This window comes from Lactuca virosa, chromosome 4, assembly GCF_052849685.1.
Source record: "Lactuca virosa cultivar CGN04683 chromosome 4, Lactuca_virosa_CGN04683_v6, whole genome shotgun sequence".
NCBI classification, from domain to species: Eukaryota; Viridiplantae; Streptophyta; class Magnoliopsida; order Asterales; family Asteraceae; genus Lactuca; species Lactuca virosa.
In genome coordinates, this window is record NC_136429.1 from 438,697,751 (window position 1) to 438,721,056 (window position 23,306).

Genomic DNA, 23,306 nt, shown 5'->3' on the forward strand with positions numbered 1-23,306 from the left:
TTTTATTTGCTAGGTGAATTTCCATTCGAATTGGCCTTGGCTCCGGAAGATCTAATTTCTTGAAGAATGAGTATGGCATGAGATTTACACTTTCCCCTGAATCAGCCAATACATAAATGGTAGCTAAGTTTCCAAATTGAGAAGGCAAGGTTAAGCTTCCCGGATCACCTTTCTTCTTAGGTAGTTTGTTCAACATGGAAGCTGAACAGTTCTCATTTAGGACAACTTTCTTCACCTCTTCCATCTTTTTTCTATTAGTTAGAAGCTCCTTTAGGAATTTGGCATATTTAGGCATTTGTGCAACCGCCTCTATGAATGGCATGTTAATTTGAAGAGCTTTTATATGTTCCAAAAAGTTCTGGTAGTCAACATCATTCTTTTCTTGTTTAGCTCGAGCTGGAAATGGCAGTGGAGGCTGATATGGCTTGACACGAGGCTTGTTTTTCTGTTCAGGTGGGGGACTCGTCAAGTCCGTAACTTCGACTCGGCGAGTCGGGTCGGGAATTTTTTATTCTTCATGTTCTGCTTCTTCCTCTTAAACCAGCTTAGGATCTTCTTGCTGAATGGGGGCCAGAGGAGTTATAATCTTCCCACTCCTAGTTTCACGATATTTATATGTGCACCTTTTGGGTTACTTTCGGTATTACTAGGAAGTCCACCCGGTCGTCTCTCGTTCACTTGTTGTGCAAGTTGGCCCAACTGCTTTTCTATGTTGAGAATAGATGCTTGTTGATTCCTAATCAGAGCTTGTTGATCTTTCATCATGATTTGGTGTTCCCTCAACATATTTTGTTTATCTTTGATTGCAACATCGGTATCATTATGTCTTTTCTCGGACATGGCCACGAATCTTGTAAGCATGTCTTCCAAATCTGATTTCTTTTCATACACCAATTCCTACTTTTGATAAAAGCCTCTATCTTTTTGCTTATATTTTTCCTCCCTTGTCTTTTTGTACTCATCATATGGTAGCCATTCTTTCTTGGGTTTTCGCCAATTGTCATCATACCTATCACCACTTGAATAGCACACTTGCACTTTCCGGTTCCCGTTCTCATCAAGGTCACAATCTTTAGTAAGGTGGGCCCTCTACAATTTTCACATCCCACTCTAATGGCATGGACGAATTCACCGCCCCTCGAGTTAAGTCATTCCTTTGGTTGTGATATTCTCTAGAGCGCTTAGAGAATTCTTCAATTAGAGCCTTTATCACTGGGGGTGGTTTCTTTGTGAGTGGTCCTTGCGAGTCAAGGAGTTTCCTAGTTGTCACATTTACTCCATCATAGAAAATGGAGATTTCTTGTTGGCTGTTTAGATCGTGATGTGGGCAATTTCTTCGTAAACCCTTGTATCTTTCCCATGCTTCATAAAGTGACTCTCCAGCTTATTGTTCATAATTGGCAATGCCTTTCTTCAATTTGGCTATCTTTGATAGAGGGAAAAATTGGTCTATAAATTCTTCTGTCATTTTAGTCCAAGTAGTGATGGATCCTGGAGGGAGTGATTTCAGCCAATCTTTCGCAGCTCCATTGAATGTGACTGGTAGCGTAGGTAGCAAAACAGTGTCACGATCCACATTAGGGACATTGAAGTAGTCGACTATGTCATTGACCTCGTCAAGATGCTTGTATGCGTCCTGATGATCCTTCCCGTAAAATGGGATTTCCTTAAGTTGACCAAGTATGCGGCCCTTAAGTTCAAAAGTGGCAGTTGTGGGAATCGCGGCTTGCACGAGTCCCGGGCCGGTGTCGTCACGCATCCTTTTCTTCCATTCACCCATGGGAACTTCATCATGTTAGCTATGGTGTTAGCTTCACTTTCTTCCTTTTTGGATTCGTACACGATATCGTCCTTCTTTGGGTCTTCGTCCGCCTCTGAAAAGATGCTGGATTCTCCCACTTTCTTGCCCTTTTTCTTACTAAAAACATATTTGAGATTCTTCAACAGCGAATTCTTTGATGTTGCGGTTTCTCCTATGGTTGTGCCTTTGTTTTTCCTCAAAGTTGCTTCCGGGTCTTCAAGTGGTGGAATCAAAGGTGTACCTCCTCCTCTGGTCATAAACGACTGCAATCAAAACAGAAAACATGCGTAAAAAGAACTAAAATAAACTAAAAACGAAATTATGTGTTCAGCGATGAACTCGTCGAGTAGCTTCGACTGCACTCGGCGAGTTCAGAGCTAAAACATAAATAAATTCAGCAAAAGTTCTAAAAACAGAAAAACTTAAAACTTATCCTAATAACTAAATTACTAAAGCACTAACTTTGTGCAAGATGGATCTCACACAAAGGATCGATAATACTAGAAATTTGAATTAATTTTTGAACTATTCCCCGACAACGGCGCCAAAAACTTGATGTGTGTGAAACGAACTAGTTTTATTCCTACTTTTAAGATGTAATTTTAACACACAAATGCAGTGGACCTGTCAATTGGTGGTATAGTTGAATAAGCAGGGTATCGAACTCAGGGAACGGTAATTAAACTAATAACTAGAATTAACTAAGACAAGTAATCAAAGTAAAAGGGTTTCTCTAGTTTTGCAAGACTAGAAACTTAGATAAACTAATCATGCAAATTAAATAAGTAACAGCTAAAACAAGTAAAAATCAACTAAATTCAATAATAAGAAGACTTCTGTTTAGGTTCGGTTTATTTACACCTATGGTTGATTTATGACAAGTGAAATAGATTAACTGTTATTGGCTACCGATTAAAGTGATTAGGTTCACATTCGCTATTACTAACCCTTAGAAAACATATCAACTCAAACAGTGGCCAGTTGATTAAACTAATAAATTTCCTAGTTAATTATTCGAGTTAAATAAAACCTGTAGTGGTTAATTAAATTGGTTGTTCAATTAACCTCTTGTTGATGGTTTATCACACAAGCTCACACATTAATTTACCCAGTTTCTAGTTAATCCTAGTTTCACGTTCGCTAATCCTAGGCACATACCAATGCTTTCACATAAATCACATGAGATAAGCAATTAAGAGATGTTCATGCAGCTTAATTACTTGATAATTAATAGAAAATAGTTATGGTTAATGCATAAGGTTCTTTAACAAGCTTAATAAAACAAAATTCACCAATAAACAATTAATCCAACCATAAATCAATCCATTGTTGTAACTTTTCCTACCCTAAACAGAAGATATAAAGTTTAGCTCATAATTGTTGCAGAAAGTAACTCAAAAACAATGTCTAGTAGTTCAAACATGATTAAAACAATAGATAAAGTAAAGAGTAAACTTATGTTGCCTTTAATCTTATTAGAATTGAAGTTGGGGTTGACTTTCACGATTTCCAGAACTTCAACAGCCTCCCTAGTCGCAAGGTAATCCTCTAAAAATTGCAGAGAGTCTTTTGTTTCAGAATTTGACCTCTATTTATAGTCTTCAGAAAACAGAGGCTACTCGTCGTGTAGCCAACCGAATCACTGAGTCCCCTCGTAGAATCCGTACACGGCAAGGACTTTTTGTTTTGCTTCGCGAACATTCGTGGGGATTCGTCGAGTAGACATCCAGACTCACCGAGTCCTTCATGATTGACTCTTTTTCTTTAGATCTTCAATTTCCGAGCTTCCGATCGCATCTCCTGCTTCCTTTTGCTTCCGAGCATATCTTTTGGACTGAAAATAAATTTTAAGCATAATTAAGTACCTTTTGTCCATCTATTGCAATAAATTAGCCAATAAATGACAAAAATATGTACTAAATATATAGCTAAATATGCACATATCAACCCACAGCTCCTAGCTCGAGATCATGAGTGGTGTAATTTACTTCATGCGTCTTCAATTGTCTGGATGTGTAAGCTATCACCTTTCCATGCTACATGAGGAGACAACCTAACCCATGATTCGAAGCATCGCAGTAGACTACGAAATCTTCAGTTCCCTCCTGTAAGGATAGCACTGGTGCAATACAGAGGGCTCGTTTCAAGCTTTTGAAGGCGGCTTCTCGCTTTTCCGTACAATTGAAAGACACACCTTTTTGTGTCAAGGTGGTGAGAGGTTTAGCTATCTTGGAAAAATTCTGGATAAACCTTCGGTAGTAGCCTGTGAGACCCAAGAATTGTCGGATTTATGTTGGGGTTTTCGCGATCGCCCATCCTTCAATGGCCTTGATCTTGGAAGGATCTACATGAATCCCTTCGTTGCTGACTACATAACCCAAAAAGGTTACATTGCGGATCCAGAACTCGCATTTGGAGAGCTTCGCATACAATATTTCAGCTCTTAGGGTTTCCAAGATTTGACACAGATGTTGTCCATGCTCTTCTTTGTTTCGAGAGTATATAAGAATATCGTCGATGAAGACGATCACGAAATTAGCGAATGGGCGGCAGACTCGATTCATGAGGTCCATAAATGCAGCGGGGGCATTTGTTAGACCGAAGGGCATCACAACAAATTCGTAATGACCGTATCGAGTACGAAAGACAGATAACAACATCATGAGAAAATATATAGCCGTTTTCATTAATGATAATATTTTAAGTACATGAAAATTTGCCTACATAAGGCATACAATACATGAAGTGAAATAAAATCCGACAGAGTAACGACTCCATGAGTAGTGTAATCACTTAATCATGTAGCCGATAGTACATAGAGTAGTATATAAAAGAATATCATAACGGTAGTAGGTAGTAGATGAACGAATACTAGTTGCAACGAGAAGGGTTTGGTGGTGAAATCATATGCCAAAATGTCGTGCAACAAGATCAGCCATCTCGGTTATCTCCCTGACGACCTCGTCCCTCTCGTGCTCCGCCTATACGGCTCGGGCCTTTACTACTAATAGTTGTTTCCGAAGGGTGGCAACCTCCTCCTCTAAGGAGCTAGTCCTATCGATGGGATCATGTGGTGCTACGGAGTGATCTTGTACTATCTCTGAAGTGGGCGGCTCACTGGAATTTCATTAGTGTCACCATCCTCCTCCATAACCTCATCGAATTCTCTGAACTCGTAGTCTGTTTCCATGTACTCCTCATGCCCAACATCGGCTTCGCATATAATATTTCAGCTCTTAGGGTTTCCAATATTTGACGAAGATGTTGACCATGCTCTTCTTTGTTTCGAGAGTATATAAGAATATCGTCGATGAAGACGATCACGAAATTAGCAAGGAATGGGCGGCAGACTCGATTCATGAGGTCCATAAATGCAGCGGGGGCATTTGTTAGACCGAAGGGCATCACAACAATTTCGTAATGACCGTATCGAGTACGAAAGACAGATAACAACATCATGAGAAAATATATAGCCGTTTTCATTAATGATAATCTTTTGAGTACATGAAAATTTGCCTACATAAGGCATACAATACATGAAGTGAAATAAAATCCGACAGAGTAACGACTCCATGAGTAGTGTAATTGTTGGATTAGTGTCTAAGTCCATAACTATTTTGGTATGTACTTGACCCGATTATGAGCATGGTCCTTTTGGGTTGCCTTCACCATAGCAATATGTAGGATGAATTAAGTAGAGAAAGGTTTAATTATGATTTATTAATATATTATAAGAGTAATATATTAAAGGAGAAATCATAATGTTTAATTGATATTAGTCAAGAATTAATTAAGAATTAATTTTGTGGCTAAAAGAGATTAATTAAACTTAAGGGACTTATTGTGTAATTATAAGATAATTACATAATTGGGCTATGGATCACCTCGGAATAATAGGTTGGACGAATTCTATGTGAAGCCCATTAGAAATCGTCCAAGGCATGTTCCAGAAGGGGTCCATGGGCTGCTTAGAGCTTAAGCAGTCAAATTAGGGTTTCCTTGTTAGATAACCCTAATTGCCTACCTATTTGAGGAGCCCCGAAGCCCCAAAAACGTGGACAACTAATCCTTAGGGTTTCCAGCCGTTTTTGGTGCCTCCCCTCTCTTCTCTCCTTCATCTAATTGCTTAGTGGTGTTTGTGACTCCATTAGAGGTGCAACACTTGAGGCACTAAGCTTTCTGAAGCCAATCAAAGCAAGGAATTGATTGTTATTACTATATAACAATCAAAGGTAATTACTAAACCCTTATTTCAGTTATTATATGATAGATCTAGGGTTTATAGCTTTGGATACTCAATTGCATGTTCATTAGACAAACTAGATCCAAAAGCTATTAGGGTTTGCATGTACACCATAGGAATGATGTATTGCTCGAAAACAATCAGTGGTTTCAGAGCCTAAGGCTGTTTGTTAGTGAATTTGATGCTTGATTGATCGATTTTTGCATGAAAAACAAAGTTTTTTGCCCTCTGCCTTACTGACTCGGCGAGTCAATGGATGAACTCGGCGAATCAGGCCGCCTCGGCGAGACCAGTCCCTGACTCGACAAGTCCATGGATCTGGCATCCTGTTTTTGCGATTTTCTTGCTTGTTTTGGCTGTGGATAATTACCTAAAACGTTTTTTATTAATAAAATCCGACTTTTATCAATATTTGGAGATTATCCTTGCCAAAATAGAAGATAATTGTCAAAATTTAGATAATCTTTTGTTTTATTAGATAAAGATTGATTATTTGTAATTTAGATTTGAATTATTTTGTGAAAAAGTTTCAATTTTCCCCTTTAGGTTTTATAGTTTAAATTTGAACTTAAAAGTTTTGTTTTTGAAATTTAAATAGTTAAACCCTAATGTTTTGAAAAGTTTCAAAACTTGCCCTCAAGTTTTGGAATTTAAATTTTTTGATTAAAAGTTTAATTTTGAAAGATTTAAATTCTAAACCCTAATGTTTTGAAAAAGTTCAAAACTTGCCCTCAAGTTTTGGAATTTAAAAGTTGATTAAAAGTTTAATTTTGAAATGTTAAATTCTAAAAACCATCATATTTTTTGAAAAAGTTCAAATTACACCTTTATGGTTTTATTAATTAATTATAGTGTATAATTAAAAGAGAGTTAATAATTCCATAAAGTTTTGGTTTACATTTAACTAAATTAAAAGTATAATTTATTAAATTAGACCACCTAGTATTTTAAAAGTATAAAATACACCCTTATACTATATGTAACATTAAAAGTCTAATATTATATATGTATGAGTAAACAGTCAGTCTTACCGTTAGTAGGCCTCATTTACGAAGCTGGTCTATAAGGGGTGTTTAAGGAAATTGCCTATAAAATGGCGATTGAATGGGTATCCACTCTTACCCACCGCACTCTTGACTAGTGGAGGGTCGTTAGCCGAACGAGTAGGATAGGACGAAACTTTCCATTATAAGTATAATGAAGTACAAAGTAACTAAATGCTTTCACAAATTCCTAAATCATAGTTACTTTAGGCAAAATGTGAATTTGTATGCTAATCCATGGAATTACACTTCACACCCTTGTCAAACGTTAGTGGAGCGTGTGTGGTTAACCGGCACACTAATTTGGGGTTGACATTGGTGGCGAAGGGTGGCTCGATGTTTATCGTATGGTTATTCACACCTTGTTTGTGATCCTCGGCATCCCAGTCGCAAATTTGAAGGGCATAATCGAGATTAAACATGCCATTGAAAAGTTCAATGAATCTCAAAAGAACTAGGAGTTTCAATTCATTTAAAACTTAAACTTCTTTTTCGTTTTTCATGGTGGAAATTGGTAAATCGTCATTTGCCTACCTTCAAATATTATGTAACTACATTACGGCATCCCTCTTCTAGGTTGTAGAGTATTGTGTTGGATCCTAGCCTTGATGTTTCATTTGGGTGTTACATCAAGGATTCTTATCAACTAACTTGAATTTTCTCCCGTTTTGTAGATGTCTAAATCTTACAATGGTCTTCCCAAGTCCCTTGGAACAAGCTTTCCAAATGAAGATGACGTTCCACGATACGATCAAGGAAATAAGATTCATGCTTCACCTCCTCCACCTCCTCCAATTATTCTCCCTAACCCACAAGTTCAAAGGCTTGAAAAGTTCAAGCTCACTCAAGACCTATTGGCAAGTAAACACGAAGATGGGAAACCTGTGTGTGGACACGTCTTGGAGATAAAGTCACACATTGACAGCTTAAGGACGTTGGGTGTCGAGATTTAAGGTGAGTTGGCTGTTGACTGGCTTCTTCAGTCGCTTCCTGAATCATATAGTGAGTTCGTTAGAGAGTAATATATGATGAACCATGACGTAACCCTCATTTATTTGACCTATTTGCTTATAGTTGCTAAATCAGCAATGATTTGGCGTGCTGATCAAGCAAATTTGTCTGGTGAATCAAACTCCCAAAACTTCAATGGACATTGAAAAATGGTGACATTGGAAATCCAGAAAAGGTAAATTATGAGATAGTTCCTTGTGTCATTCCAAAAGAGTCCATTTGCTTCTATTGCCAAGAGAAGGGGCCTTGGAGACGAAGCTGCCTTGTTTACCTGACAGATCTAAGAGATGGAAGACTCAAGACGTATGGCTCTACTTCAGGTAAAATCCATTAACTAACTCTATAAGTTCCTATTCTTTGATTCTTAATACATGATGTGATAAGATTACATTTTGAAGTTTTGAAGGATCGAAGAAAAGAGAGGAAGCTTAAGGAAGAAGCGTGTTGAATCTGATCGTGAAGAAACGGATTTCGATCGCATGGATTCGAAGATCAGATTTTTGAGCTGCTACTCTAGAGTTAGGATAGATTGATAAGAAATATGTAATAGCATAGTTTTTCAGTTGAATTGCATTGTAAGGACAAATTTTTCCGCAATAAAATAAATTTTGATTTTGTCTTATTTATTTATCCTTGTAATGGTGTGTATGAAAAATTGATGTTTAATTGTTTCTATTATTAGCAATAATGGATTTGATTCTTAATTATGTTATTTGTGGAAATGTCGAGAATTTGCCGAATAAGCGAAGATTCTCATCACCCAAGTTTCAATTGGACAAAAACTTGGAATCATACAACTTACTTGCGTGATGAATGAGAAACTTCATATTTGGAAATTAGACTATTTTTTTTTGACAAAGTGTCAAGAGAAGGACTAGGAGATCGAGTACACTAGGTTGTGCGTTGATCAAGTCCACCACAAGAGTGATAAAGATATTCGTCGTGATTTACTAAAGTTTAGTAAATATGGTTATACTTATAAGATTAAGTATAATTGTGAGTTGATTGAAAGAGTTTCAATCAATAGCAGAACGAATAAGAAGAATCAAGTAAGCAGAAAGATAAAAGTTTATCTATTCTAAGAAGAAGGGAGAGTACCTTTTATTGTGTTTTATGATAGGTCTTAATGATTAAGAACCATGTCTCAATTTATCCTATAAGTGAGTTTTAGTGCAATTGCATATCTAAGAAGAGGAATCGAGAATTGTAGAAATGGTTAAATCAAGAAGTCAATCATACTTCGTTCCAATATCAAGTCTTAGAGTCAAGATTCTGACATGAGTGACAAGTCTTAAGTAGGTTTATAACACTCGTCAAATGTGGAATTTGGAAAAGTTTTCTTATTCTTGCACATTTGAAATTGGTAAGTTGTGATGTCTTGGATAAGACAAAGACCAACCAGGACCAATTGTGTGAAGTGTTAAACTTGACAAAAGGCTACACTAAGTTGTGATGTCTTGGATAGCAATTGTGAAAATTGTATTCTCAATTTCGATTATGATTACGACATCCCTTTTCATAGTTTAAATTTTGAGATTTGGCAATTGGTTTGAACATTTGGTGTTGGATTAGATGTCTAAGCCCATGACTATTATTGGTATGTACTTGACCCGAGAGTAGCATGGTCCATTTGGGTTGCATATCATCAGGACAATTTGTTAGGATGGACTTTTGAGAGAAGGTTATTTATGGTTTATTAATATATTATAAGTTATAATATATTAATATGAAATCATATGTTTTAATTAGTATCGATCAAGAATTAATTTGGAATTAATTTAGTGATCAAAAGAGACTAATTAAATCTATGGGGACTAATTATGATAATTAGTTATATTTATATGTGTTGGGCTTATGATCCATGTTGGACCAAGTTTATGTATGGATACATAAAGAGTTGGGCCACATGAACCATGGATCATAAAAACCCATGGGTATGGATTATGGGTTATACCCATGACCCTTGGAATCCTACATATAAATAGGTTACTCCATACCCAAAATCACCACTTCTTTTCTTAGAGAAATATGGAGGTGTTTTGGTGCATGGAATTCTCTCTCAAAAGCCACATTTGTCCTAGGTGTGTTGTGATTCCATTTGAGGCATTTCATACTATTGGTGCTAAGCTCTTAAGGCCAAATACATCAAGACTTCAAGCCACATAAAAGGTATGTTTCCCTAACTAGTATATTATATTGTTTATGTCAAATGCATGCTAGTTATAGGTTTAATGCCTTGGAAACCATTTGCATGTATAATAGAGAAAACATAGATCCAAGGTATTTAGGGTTGTATGTGCACCATAGGATCTTCTGGTATACTAAAACCCAACAGTGGTATCAGAGTCGTGGGTTGTTTTCTATTATATTTGATGCAAATGTATTTTTTTTTTCAAGTTGAAGGAAAAAAAAAAGGAAAAAAAACATGAAGTTTGTCTAATTTTATGATAATTACTTGATTTTATGAAAAACTAATTATTTATAAAATTTGAGTCACTTTACTACAAGAGTTGAATTAGGTCAATTTATTAAAAGATAGAATGATATGATTATTTTATTTGTTTTAAAAGTTTGATCTAAATGGTTTTTAGGAGTTACAAATTTTGTCATAAAATTTTGGAACTCAAAAGTTTTTTTTAAAGTTATGATCTTAAGAGTTTTGAAACTTCCATAAGTTATGGATGTGAAATGTCTCATTTATTAACTCTTTAGGTTATGAATTCCAAAAGTCTTCTAAGGATAATTATCAAAGTTTCAAGATTTGTATTAGTTTATATGATTATCTAATTTCTTGAAAATTGTTGACGTGAATTATCTTTACTTATGAGTTTAATCTAGATCATAGAAAAATTATTTGATTATTGTGTTAATTGGAATATTTGATCTTAATGGTTTTTATGAACTCCATAACTTGTCCTCAAGTTATGGAAAGTGAAGAGTTTTTCTTTTTAAAGTGTCATTAACTCTCATAGGTTATGAAAATAGAAGAGTCACTATTTTTAATGTCATCATTAAATGATTTAATGTCTTCCATAACATGTCCTCAAGTTATGGAACTTGAATTTTTTTTTCATTAAACCTTAATTAAACTCATAAGTTATGAAAAATCCAAGAGTTTTGAAAGGTTTCAAAGCTTGTCCTCAAGTTTTGGAATTTGTAAAGTTACCCCCCATGTATACTTTAATTCCAAACTAGACCTTAGAATTTTAAAAGTTTAAAATTCAACCCTTATACTATTATTATAATTTTAATTATCTAGATATGTATAAGATAAAGTCGTCTTACCATTAGTAGGCCTCATTCACGAAGCCGGTCTATAAGGGGGGTATAAGGTTACTGCCTATAAAATGGCAGTTTAATGGGTGTCCACTCTCACTCACCGCTTCCTTGACCGGTGGAGGGTCGTTAGCCGAACAGGTAGGACAAGGACTATAATTCTCCCTTCATTATAAGTATAATGATAAATACTAAGTAACTAAACACTTATAAATTCCCAATCTTAGTTACTTAGGAAAATGTGAATAAGGTGCTAATCTATGAAATTACACTTTGCACTTTGTTTAAGCTGTTAGTGGAGCGTGTGTGGTTAACCGGCACACTAACCTAGACTTAATAAGGTAGGCAAAGGGTAACTTAATGTTTATCATAGTATGGTTGGAGCGTGTGTGGTTAACCGGCACATCGATTGAGGGGTAAATATTAAGGGTACCAAGTATATTTGCATGGTTACTTCACACCTTGTTTTGTGATCCTTGGCATCCCAGTCACAACCTGAAGGGCACACTCGAGATTAAAACATGCCATTGAAAAGTTCAATGAATCTCAAAAAGAATCTAGGAGTTTCAAAACCAATTAAAACCTAATAATACATTTCGTTTATCTTGGTGGAAATTGGTGAATCGTCATTCACCTACCTTCAAATATTTTGTAGCTTGGATTACGGCATCCCTCTTCCAAGTTATAAAATAGTTTGTTGGGTCCTAGCCTTAATATATCATATTGGGTGTTATATTAAGGACTTAAATCAACTTTACGTGAATTTCTCCCATTGTTGATGTCTGGTTTAGACAACAATGATCTTCCCAAACCAAGCTTTCCTAATAAATATGACTTCCCGAGTTTGGCTCATGGAAGTCATACTTCTCTTCCTCCACCTCCTCCAATTATTCTCCCTAACCCACAAGTTCAAGGTCACTCAAGCCCTAATGGCAAGCAAGGTCTATGTGTGATCACATCTTAGAGATGAAGTCACATAATGACAAGCCGGGAGAGTTGTGTGTCAAAGTCTTGAGAAAGTTGGATGTTCAATCACTTTCTAAGTCACATAGTGAGTTCCTTTGGGTCTACTATGAAACAGATTATGACATGAACCTTAATGATCATATCTATTTGCTTGGTGCTGCTGAATCAGCAATAATTTGGAACGATAGTAAAGCAAATTTGATTAGAAGATCAACTTCCAAAAAAAAAATTATGGACAGTGACAATGGTGACACTGGAAATCCAGAAAAAGCATTCTCTTCCCAATGGAAAGGGATTGGCCATAGTCAACCCGGTTGACCAAATGGTAAAGAGAAAGGCTAAGTCTGAGATAGTCCCATTACCAAAGGGTCCATATGTTTATTTTGCCAAAGGAAGGGGCATTGATTGCAAAGCTGCCAAATTTACCTAAGGATGTTAAAGTCAATAAGTTTGACTCTACATCAGGTAGAGCCCATTATCTAACTATGTTAAGTTCTATTCTGAGATCCTCATTACATGATGTGACTGGGTCACATGTTGATTTTTTAAGAATCAAAGAATAGAGAGAAATCTTAAAGGAAGTATATGCTGATTCTGATCGCGAAGGTGGATTTCGATCGCATCAGAATTTTGAGCGGTTGCTTAAGAAGTTATGATATATTGCTAAGGAATAGATAACCACAATTTTCCATGTGGATTGTAAGGATATGTTTTTCCGCAAAGTTTTAAAATAAAAGAAAATTGTTTAATTTTATTTATTTGAAGTATCCTTACAATGGCATTTATGGAAAATTGTTGCTTATATGATTCCACTGACAGCAATATTGGAAAATGGATTTGATTCTTTCATTTGTGGTAGTGTCTAAATTTACCAAATCAGGAAAGTTCCTCATCACCCAAGTTTCAATTGGACCGAAACTTGGAATCATGCAAGTTGAATAGTATGATGAATGAGAACTTTCAAGCATTGGAAAATCAAGACTAATTACTTGTTCACATGGATGTGTGAGTCAAGTGAAGGACTAAACGGATCGAGTACACAATCTTGTGCACTGGTCATGTCCACCACAAAGCTCGTTAAGACTATTTGATTTACTAAAGTTTAGTAAATATGGTTATACTTACAAGTTTAAGTATAATTCTGAAACATTGGAAAAGTCTCAATGTATGGCAGAACGAATGGGAAGAATCAAATTAGGCAGAAAGATAAAAGTTTCTCAAATCTGAAAAGATGGGAGAGTACTTTAGTATCATGTTTGTGATCATCTTAATGATTTAGAAATAATATCACAATTAGTCCTCTAAAGGTCATCTTAGTGCATTCTTATGACTAAGAAGAGGAGTCATGAATTGTTGAAATGGTTAGATCAGGAAGATGAGTCATACTTCGTTCCAAAACAATTCTTAGAGTCATACTCCAAGATTGTAACTTGAGTGACATATCTTAAAGAAAGGTTTAAAACACTTGTCAAATGTAAGAGTAAAAGTGTCCTACTCTTGTACATTTGAAATTCGTAAGTTGTGATGTTTCGGTTAAAACAAAGACCAACTCAGGCCAATTGTGTGAAGTGTTTGTCTTGATAAAGAATCTGCACTATCTCTTGAATATTTGGCAAGATAGTCTTATATGTCAAGAGGATAGTGGGAGTCTTAAAGATCCTAAAAAGAATTTCAAGAACTAATCAAGAATAAAACCTGAGGTTCTTCACTAGCACACGACTTGAGGTTTATAACCTATCGTGTTGACATATTCTGTGCCCATTCCAGCTAAAGTTGGCTTTGCATAGGAGTTCTGAAAGTTCTTAATTGGTTGCATAACAACTTGGAAGCAATGGCAGGCCCTGTACTGCCAGGTGGCAAGAAGTTAAGATTCCATAAGTTCAGTCCATATGAGTTTCGATTTGTCATTATCCTTGTCTTATGACTCTGGTTTTGACGATTCACATGGATAAGAACACATACACCATACCATATAAGGGTCATAAGGTTTCTCTCCGATTCATGAAAATGATGGTGAGGAAACACTTCCACCAAGTAGATTTGAAGCAGATGGCAAAAGGTCTAAACAATTGAGACTATGATTACTACATCCCTTTTCATAGTTCTGAAATTGTTTAGACACACATGCATGCTATCTAAGGAAAGGTGTATGATTTTGATAAAGTTTTATCAAAGCATCTCGTATCAGAAATCTGAACTTTGGTAAGAAAGTCAATAAAGTATTGATTTCTAGAAGTCCAGCTGATTTCTGAGTACATGTCAAAGCTAGTGGGAGCATAAGTGTTATGTTAATAATCATCATGTTAGTGGGAGCATGATAATTATTGTTAGTGTTGCAAGTTAGCAATGTTAATATAGAAAACAAAAGTTTCAATTCGTGAGGCTGTAGTGATTGAAAAAGTTGTTTTGCTATAATTAAGGGAGAGGATATACTTCATTTCAGTTCTAAAGGCTTAGATTGAGACCTTAATCATCTTTAGTCAAGAATATATATATGAATTTCATGTTGGATTGGTTCAACTTAAGGAAATTCTATATATTGTGTTCTCAAAGTTCGATTATGATTACGGCATCCCTCTTCATAGTCAAATTTTGAAAACATGGCAAATAAAAATATTGTAGCAAAAGACTGGTCTAGAATCATGTCTTTATGTGAGACATCATGAATCGTGTACCATTTGCTTTGGGTACAGGATCGATTGCATGTGCTATAATATTTGTCATTTCTAAATATTTCCAAATGCCCAGAGGCATTAAGAAGGGAAAAGGTCTAGAATTGGATATGACTAAAATGATTAAGCAATTGTCGAGGACAATCTGAGGTTTACCAAAGATTGGTTGCTCAGGGACAGTTGGAATTATAGTGCTAATTTTGGAAGGACCATATTGACATATTCTGAAAAGAGGCATCTCTTATTCAGAAGTGATAGTCAAAATGAGAATATGGAGTTGTCTCCATAGGTGGAAGTTATCTGTGTAAGATTAGAAAACTTAATGCAAGAAGCATGTCCAAAGAAATGTACTTTGAATATGAGACTTAGTTTCCATGGAGTTGATCTCCATTGGAATACCTTATAATGAATGTTGACAAGTCTTTGTGACTTTGTACATATTCATTACAGGAGGGTCAGTGCATATAAGTTTAAAATCTAAACAGATTTCGATAAATGATAGGAATTTGAAATTCTCACATTTTTCGATAAGGATTTGGGAGTGTGAAATTAGAATCATTGAAATTATGTTCAATTGGTTTATTTCACAAAGTAAGGATCATAGACAAACATAGAGTGCATACTTGGTGTATGGCAAAGCTATTGTTTAAGAAAAACATAGTGTACATGCTTGGAGCATGGGACAACTAGTGTTTTTAATTCAAGTATAAAGTTGATAAAACCGAAACAATGAATAATGAGTAATCAGTATGGTGATAAATAAAAGTGTTTATTTATATTCATAGGGTTTGATACCATATTTGATTCATTTATTCTTCGGTTTCACTTTGCATGTTTTGACTTCTAGAATAACTAAGTCGCTCTTCCTGAATGATTAAGTTATTCAAACCATCCACAGTCGGTCATATGTTGGAAGTAGATATGAATCAAGACTGTCATGGGTTGGTTTGTAGAGGTCCAAGTTGGTGGACAAAGTGGTGCTACAACACTCATGATTTCTCATAAGTTCTGAGTATTGGATTCAACCCGCGCTCATTTGAATCACTTCATGGATTTTATCACGAGTGATCATGAGACGATAATATCTTATATTCTTCAAACCTAGAGATATGAGTTGTTACTATGAGTTGGTTATACATTGATTGCACGAAAAACGCATTTGGTAACTCCATTCCTTTTACCTTCGGGATAAAAGCGATATCTGTGGGCCCCTCGATGATTTGGCGATGACACATGTGAGTGCTTGGCCAAGCCAAGACTGATTTGATTTGTTCAATCAGTCAGTCATCATAAATTGAAAATCGGGAAACAACAAATGGACATAGAGAATGATTATAATCCATGTCTCAGTCCATATGATATCTAGAATGGAGGAATATATGATCCCTTATCTAATGGACGCGTCATTGATTTGTTCAGAGTTCGACAACGGCTTTAAGAGCTACGATTGCTAGTCGGGTTATGAAGTCGTACTTGCAATAATAGTTTTAGACTTATCCAAGTGGGAGACTGTTGGATTAGATGTCTAAGCCCATAACTATTATTGGTATGTACTTGACCCGAGAGTAGCATGGTCCATTTGGGTTGCATATCATCAGGACAATTTGTTAGGATGGACTTTTGAGAGAAGGTTATTTATGATTTATTAATATATTATAAGTTATAATATATTAATATGAAATCATATGTTTTAATTAGTATCGATCAAGAATTAATTTGGAATTAATTTAGTGATCAAAAGAGACTAATTAAATCTATGGGGACTAATTATGATAATTAGTTATATTTATATGTGTTGGGCTTATGATCCATGTTGGACCAAGTTTATGTATGGATACATAAAGAGTTGGGCCACATGAACCATGGATCATAGAAACCCATGGGTATGGATTATGGGTTATACCCATGACCCTCGGAATCCTACATATAAATAGGTTACTCCATAGCCAAAATCACTACTTCTTTTCTTAGAGAAATATGGAGGTGTTTTGGTGCATGGAATTCTCTCTCAAGAGCCACCTTTGTCCTAGGTGTGTTGTGATTCCATTTGAGGCATTTCATACTATTGGTGCTAAGCTCTTAAGGCCAAATACATCAAGACTGCAAGCCACATAAAAGGTATGTTTCCCTAACTAGTATATTATATGGTTTATGTCAAATGCATGCTAGTTATAGGTTTAATGCCTTGGAAACCATTTGCATGTATAATAGAGAAAACATAGATCCAAGGTATTTAGGGTTGTATGTGCACCATAGGATGTTGTAGTATACTAAAACCCAATATTTGGGACTTAGTAATATAAATTATGAATTGTTTAGACACACATGTGAGCTATCTAAGGCAAAGATGTATGAGCTTAAAAAGCTTAGATAAAGGCTTATGAAAGCATCAAGTGTTAGAAATATGAACTTAAGGAATTCAATAAGCATTGTCTTCTAGAAGTTCAGCTGTTTTCTGAATACATGTCAAAGCTAGTGGGAGCATAAGTGTTATGCTTGTATTGTAATAATCATCGTGTTAGTGGGAGCATGATTATTATTTCAAGTATTGCGAGTTAGCAAAATTAATTATAGAAAACAAAGATTCACTTTGCAAAGTCACAAGGGTTGAAAAGTTGTTTTGCTATAATTAAGGAAGAGAATATTATACTTCGTTTCAAAATTCTAAAGCTTAGATCGAGAAATGTTAGTAAATTTAGTCAAGGATACATAGTGCATTCTCAAAATTCGATTGTGACTACGACATCCCTCTTCATAGTTCGAATTATGGGAACAGGATACATAAAATATTATGGCAGAAGGCTGATAAAGTGTCACGTCTTTATGTGAGACATTATGCATCGTGTCCAATACGCTTCGGGTATAGGATCGATTGCATATGCTATAATATTTGACCATTCTAAAATTTTCCAAATGCCTAGGGCATTAAGAAGGAAAAAGGACTAGAACTGGAGTTGACTAAAATAATTAAACAACTATCAAAGGATGATTTAAGGTTCGCCAAGGATTGGTCACTTATGAGTAGTTGGAAGTATAGTATTGGATGGACCATATCGAAATTATTATGAATAGATAAGATTCTATTTAGAATGAGTTGTCATATGGCAAATATGGAAATGTTTCCATATTGGGAGTTGGAAATTGAGAATTTATGTCTAGATTAGAAAACCTTATGCAAAAGGATGTTCAAAGGAATGTACTTTGAGTGAGAGACATCACATCTATAGAATTGTTTGTAACAATTTCTAATAGAGACCTTCTAATTTCATTAGCCAAGTCCTGGTGACTTTTGTGCTATGACTTTGCGAAAGGATCGTTGCATAAAATGTTAGAATCTAACATATTCTAGTAGGGCCAAGAACCTTGTGTTCTTACACTAACGATGACGATTAGGAATTGTGAGATGAGCATCATTGGAAAAGTTTTCAACTGATCTATTTCACAAAGCATGGACCATAGGAAACAAAGTGTGCATGCTTGGAGCATGGGACAATTATTGTTGTAATTCAAGTAATAAGTTGATTTCCTGAAACAGTAAGCAATGAATAATGAGTAATCAATATGGTGTTTAAATAAAAGTGTTTTATTTACGCTCAAAAGTTTTGGGGCCATATAGGATTAAGTATTATCGTTGTGTTTCATTTTGCATGTTTTGACTTCCAGAATAACTGGGTTATTCGAACCTCCACAGTCGGTCATACGTTAGAAGTAGGTATGAAGGAAGACTGTCATGAATCTGTCTGTAGATTGTCTAAGTGTTTGGACATAGCACAAGTTTGTTGCAGAGTTCATGAGTGCTTTAATAAGATTAGAGTATTGGATCAAACCCACGCTCACTTGAATCACTTCATGGTTTTATCATGAGTAATTGTGAGACGATAACATTGTATATTCTTGAAACCGAGACGTGTGAGTTGTTATTTGTTGGTCGGTTGCGCATTGATAATAAGAAAACGCACCAGTAACTTGGTGTTATAAAAGTCATTGTTGTGTATGATTCGATCAGTAAATGCAAGCGAGCATTTGAGTCTAAGTTTATCCATTCCTTTTACCCAAAGTGGGATAAAATCGATATTTGTGGGCCCCTCAATGATTTAGTGATGACACCCTAAGCGCTTGGCCAAGCCGGGACTAAGTTGATGTGTTCAATTGTAGTTTGTTGTCAGTAGTCATGAATCGGAAGTCGGGAAACAATACATAGACAGAGAGAATGATTTAAATCCATGTCTCATGTCTATACGATATCTTGTAGAATGGAGGAATATATGATCCCTTATCTAAAGGACACGCGTATCTGATAAGATCAGAGTTAACAGCGGCTTTTGAAAGCTACGATTGCTGATTAGGTTCTGAAGTCATGCAAAATAGTTATTAGACTTATCCAAGTGCAAGACTGTTGGATTAGTGTCTAAGTCCATAACTATTTTGGTATGTACTTGACCCGATTATGAGCATGGTCCTTTTGGGTTTCCTTCACCATAGCAATATGTAGGATGAATTAAGGAGAGAAAGGTTTAATTATGATTTATTAATATATTATAAGAATAATATATTAAAGGAGAAATCATAATGTTTAATTGATATTAGTCAAGAATTAATTAAGAATTAATTTTGTGGCTAAAAGAGATTAATTAAACTTAAGGGACTTATTGTGTAATTATAAGATAATTACATAATTGGGCTATGGATCACCTTGGAATAATAGGTTGGACGAATTCTATGTGAAGCCCATTAGAAATCGTCCAAGGCATGTTCTAGAAGGGGTCCATGGGCTGCTTAGAGCTTAAGCAGTCAAATTAGGGTTTCCTTGTTAGATAACCCTAATTGCCTACCTATTTAAGGAGCCCCTAAGCCCCAAAAACGTGGACAACTAATCCTTAGGGTTTCCAGCCGTTTTTGGTGCCTCCCCTCTCTTCTCTCCTTCATCTAATTGCTTAGTGGTGTTTGTGACTCCATTAGAGGTGCAACACTTGAGGCACTAAGCTTTCTGAAGCCAATCAAAGCAAGGAAGTGATTGTTATTACTAGATAACAATCAAAGGTAATTACTAAACCCTTATTTCAGTTCTTATATGATAGATCTAGGGTTTATAGCTTTGGATATTCAATTGCATGTTCATTACACAAACTAGATCCAAAAGCTATTAGGGTTTGCATGTACACCGTAGGAATGATGTATTGCTCGAAACCAATCAGTAATCACTTAATCATGTAGTCGATAGTACATAGAGAAGTACATAAAAGAAAATCATAACGGTAGTAGGTAGCATATGAACGAATACTAGTTGCAACTAGAAGGGTCTGGTGGTGAAATCATATGCCAAAATATCGTGCCACAAGATCAGCCATCTCAGTTATCACATTGACGACCTCGTCCCTCTCGTGCTCCGCCTATACGGCTCGGGCCTTTACTGCTAATTGTTGTTGCCGAATGGTGGCAACCTCCTCCTCCAAGGAGCGAGTCCTATTGATGGGGTCATGTGGTGCTGCGGAGTGATCTTGTACTATCTCTGAAGTGTGCGGCTTACTGGGAACTTCATTAGTGTCATCATCCTCCTCCATAACCTCATCCGATTCTCCGAACTCGTAGTTTGTTTCCATGTACTACTCATGCCCAACATCGGCTTCGCATATAATATTTCAGCTCTTAGGGTTTCCAAGATTTGACGGAGATGTTGACTATACTCTTCTTTGTTTCGAGAGTATATAAGAATATCGTCGATGAAGACAATCACGAAATTAGCAAGGAATGGGCGGCAGACTTGATTCATGTGGTCCATAAATGCAGCGGGGGCATTTGTTAGACCGAAGGGCATCCGAACAAATTCGTAATGATCGTATCGAGTACGAAAGACAGATAACAACATCATGAGAAAATATATAGCCGTTTTTATTAATGATAATCTTTTGAGTACATGAAAATTTGCCTACATAAGGCATACAATACATGAAGTGAAATAAAATCCGACAGAGTAACGACTCCATGAGTAGTGTAATCACTTAATCATGTAGTCGATAGTACATAGAGTAGTACATAAAAGAAAATCATAACGGTAGTAGGTAGCAGATGAACGAATACTAGTTGCAACGAGAAGGGTCTGGTGGTGAAATCATATGCCAAAATGTCATGCCACAAGATCAGCCATCTCGGTTATCTCCCTGACGACCTCGTCCCTCTCGTGCTCCGCCTATACGGCTCGGGCCTTTACTGCTAATAGTTGTTGCCGAAGGGTGGCAACCTCCTCCTCTAAGGAGCGAGTCCTATCGATGGGATCATGTGGTGCTGCGGAGTGATCTTGTACTATCTCTGAAATGGGCGGCTCACAAGGAACTTCATTAGTGTCACCATCCTCCTCCATAACCTCATCGGATTCTCCGAACTCGTAGTCTGTTTCCATGTACTCCTCATGCCCAACATCGGGTTCAGCCTCTTGACCTATTGCAAGGTCTCCTTCAATTAGCCCATTGGCTACCGAAGCCTGATAGTAAAAGATTCGTTGTTATACTTCTTCCATGAAGGTTGTGTGCGAAACTGGAAGGGTGAGAAGTGTATAAGGAGAGTATGTAAATATCATTTTAAAATACACCTATTGTATTTTAATTGGTTAAGTTTGAGTTTCCTAAAGCTTTTGGATACGAGGTAAGTTTCTAGATTCATTTCCCAACATGATCACTCCCGAACACTTGTTGGTCGTATTTTGAACAAATATAGTTGATCAAGCTATATTTATCCCTAATACGACTACATAGCTGTCCGAGTTTAACCACGGTGTTCAATTTCCTCCAGAGACATTTAGTGTTATAGTTTTAATGCATGCTTAGGTATTATCTTATTCAGAGTGTTTTAGTCCCATTGTATTTATAGTTGCATACCATGTATGATTAGATATGTTAGTTCACTATAAACAATACTCTGATACCAAGCTATCACACCCCCGAACCAGACGGCAGAAATGTCTGGGGGTTGTGCGTGACTTCATCCTTGTAGTATCATCACATAGTATATAATTGAAACATAACATCATCATCATCACACATGTAATATAACAACATACTTTGTTTACATTGAGTATTGTGTTTGAATATTACATGCCAAAATAATTAAAGTATGATGAAACAAAATATAATAAAACATTCATCAGTTTGTTCAGCCCAACCCGCTTGAACGGTTTCCTCAAAATACAAGTTAATTTAAAAAGGTCAACATAAAAATGTTGGTGAGTTCATATGCATGTTTGAGAAAATGATATGTACAACTTTGTAATCACAAGAAAATCCTATATTTTCTTAAAATAGTTTAGTATGTTTGTGTCCGATCTTGTATTAATGCATGTGTGTTATTGTTTAATAGAATGCCAAAAGTGAATGAAGAGAATGTACAGAGAATGCCCGCAGACAACCCTATGTTGCCTGTAAAAGAGAATGTTGGTATATCAACCCCCGAGGTTGAGTACCGGCACGAGTATGTTCCCGAGTAATCCAAAGAGAAAACAGAATGGTCTCCCGTAAATTTCATAATGTTAATTCCTCTAAGTGAGCTGTCATAACCATATTAGATAATGACAATTTCGTCTGTCTTGGCGTTTATGGTCGCCGACGGAAAATAGAATAAGGTTTTCGTCACCCTAGACTGGTTTAGTCTAACTGTAGCGAACAGCTCAAGTGTGGGGTGTGATCCCCGTATAGATCTATACACAAACCCCCGCTCTCCCTCCAAGAGACAGTAGTTATAACTACAGGCTACAATCGTACACTCAATAGGTGTCAACCGACACGTCTCACTAGATCCTTAATCGAATTTACGCGAAGAGAAACATATAAAACACATTCCAGGCCCAATTAACCATGTAAGTGAACAACTAGGGCTCACCACATATGTAAGTCATTTCCAGGCCCGAAAAGGAATGAGATTATATAACGTGGGCCCAAAATATATGTAAAAGGACAACTAAGGCCCATTTCACATGTAAGGTATTTACAGGCCCAATTAGCACGCAAAGAGTATCCAAGGTCCGTCGAGCATGTTAATGGGTCAATGAGGCCCAATAAACATATAAAGAGTATTCAGGACCTATCAAGCATATAAATGGGCCACTAAGGCCCAATAACATGGGAGAGGCAAAAATTTGCCCATTTGTTAAATTATTGCTTGTTTTAGTTCAAATATTTACCAAAATGGCATAAAAGGCCTGCTCTTTGTAAAAATGACATTCTTGCCCCATTAAGCCAAAAATTTACAATTAAGGCCTAACTTTGGTAAAAATAACATTTTAGGCCCCTTTTTGGGCAAAACTT

General features: G+C 36.2%; 1 non-coding gene across 1 annotated transcript; it reads left to right on the plus strand.

The window, feature by feature from the left end:
• The first annotated feature begins 1,313 nt into the window (after window positions 1-1,313).
• Window positions 1,314-1,420, plus strand: LOC145110273 (small nucleolar RNA R71). Its single transcript, XR_013709657.1, has one exon. It is a non-coding gene; the product is annotated as a small nucleolar RNA R71 (small nucleolar RNA).
• Window positions 1,421-23,306: the final 21,886 nt, after the last annotated feature.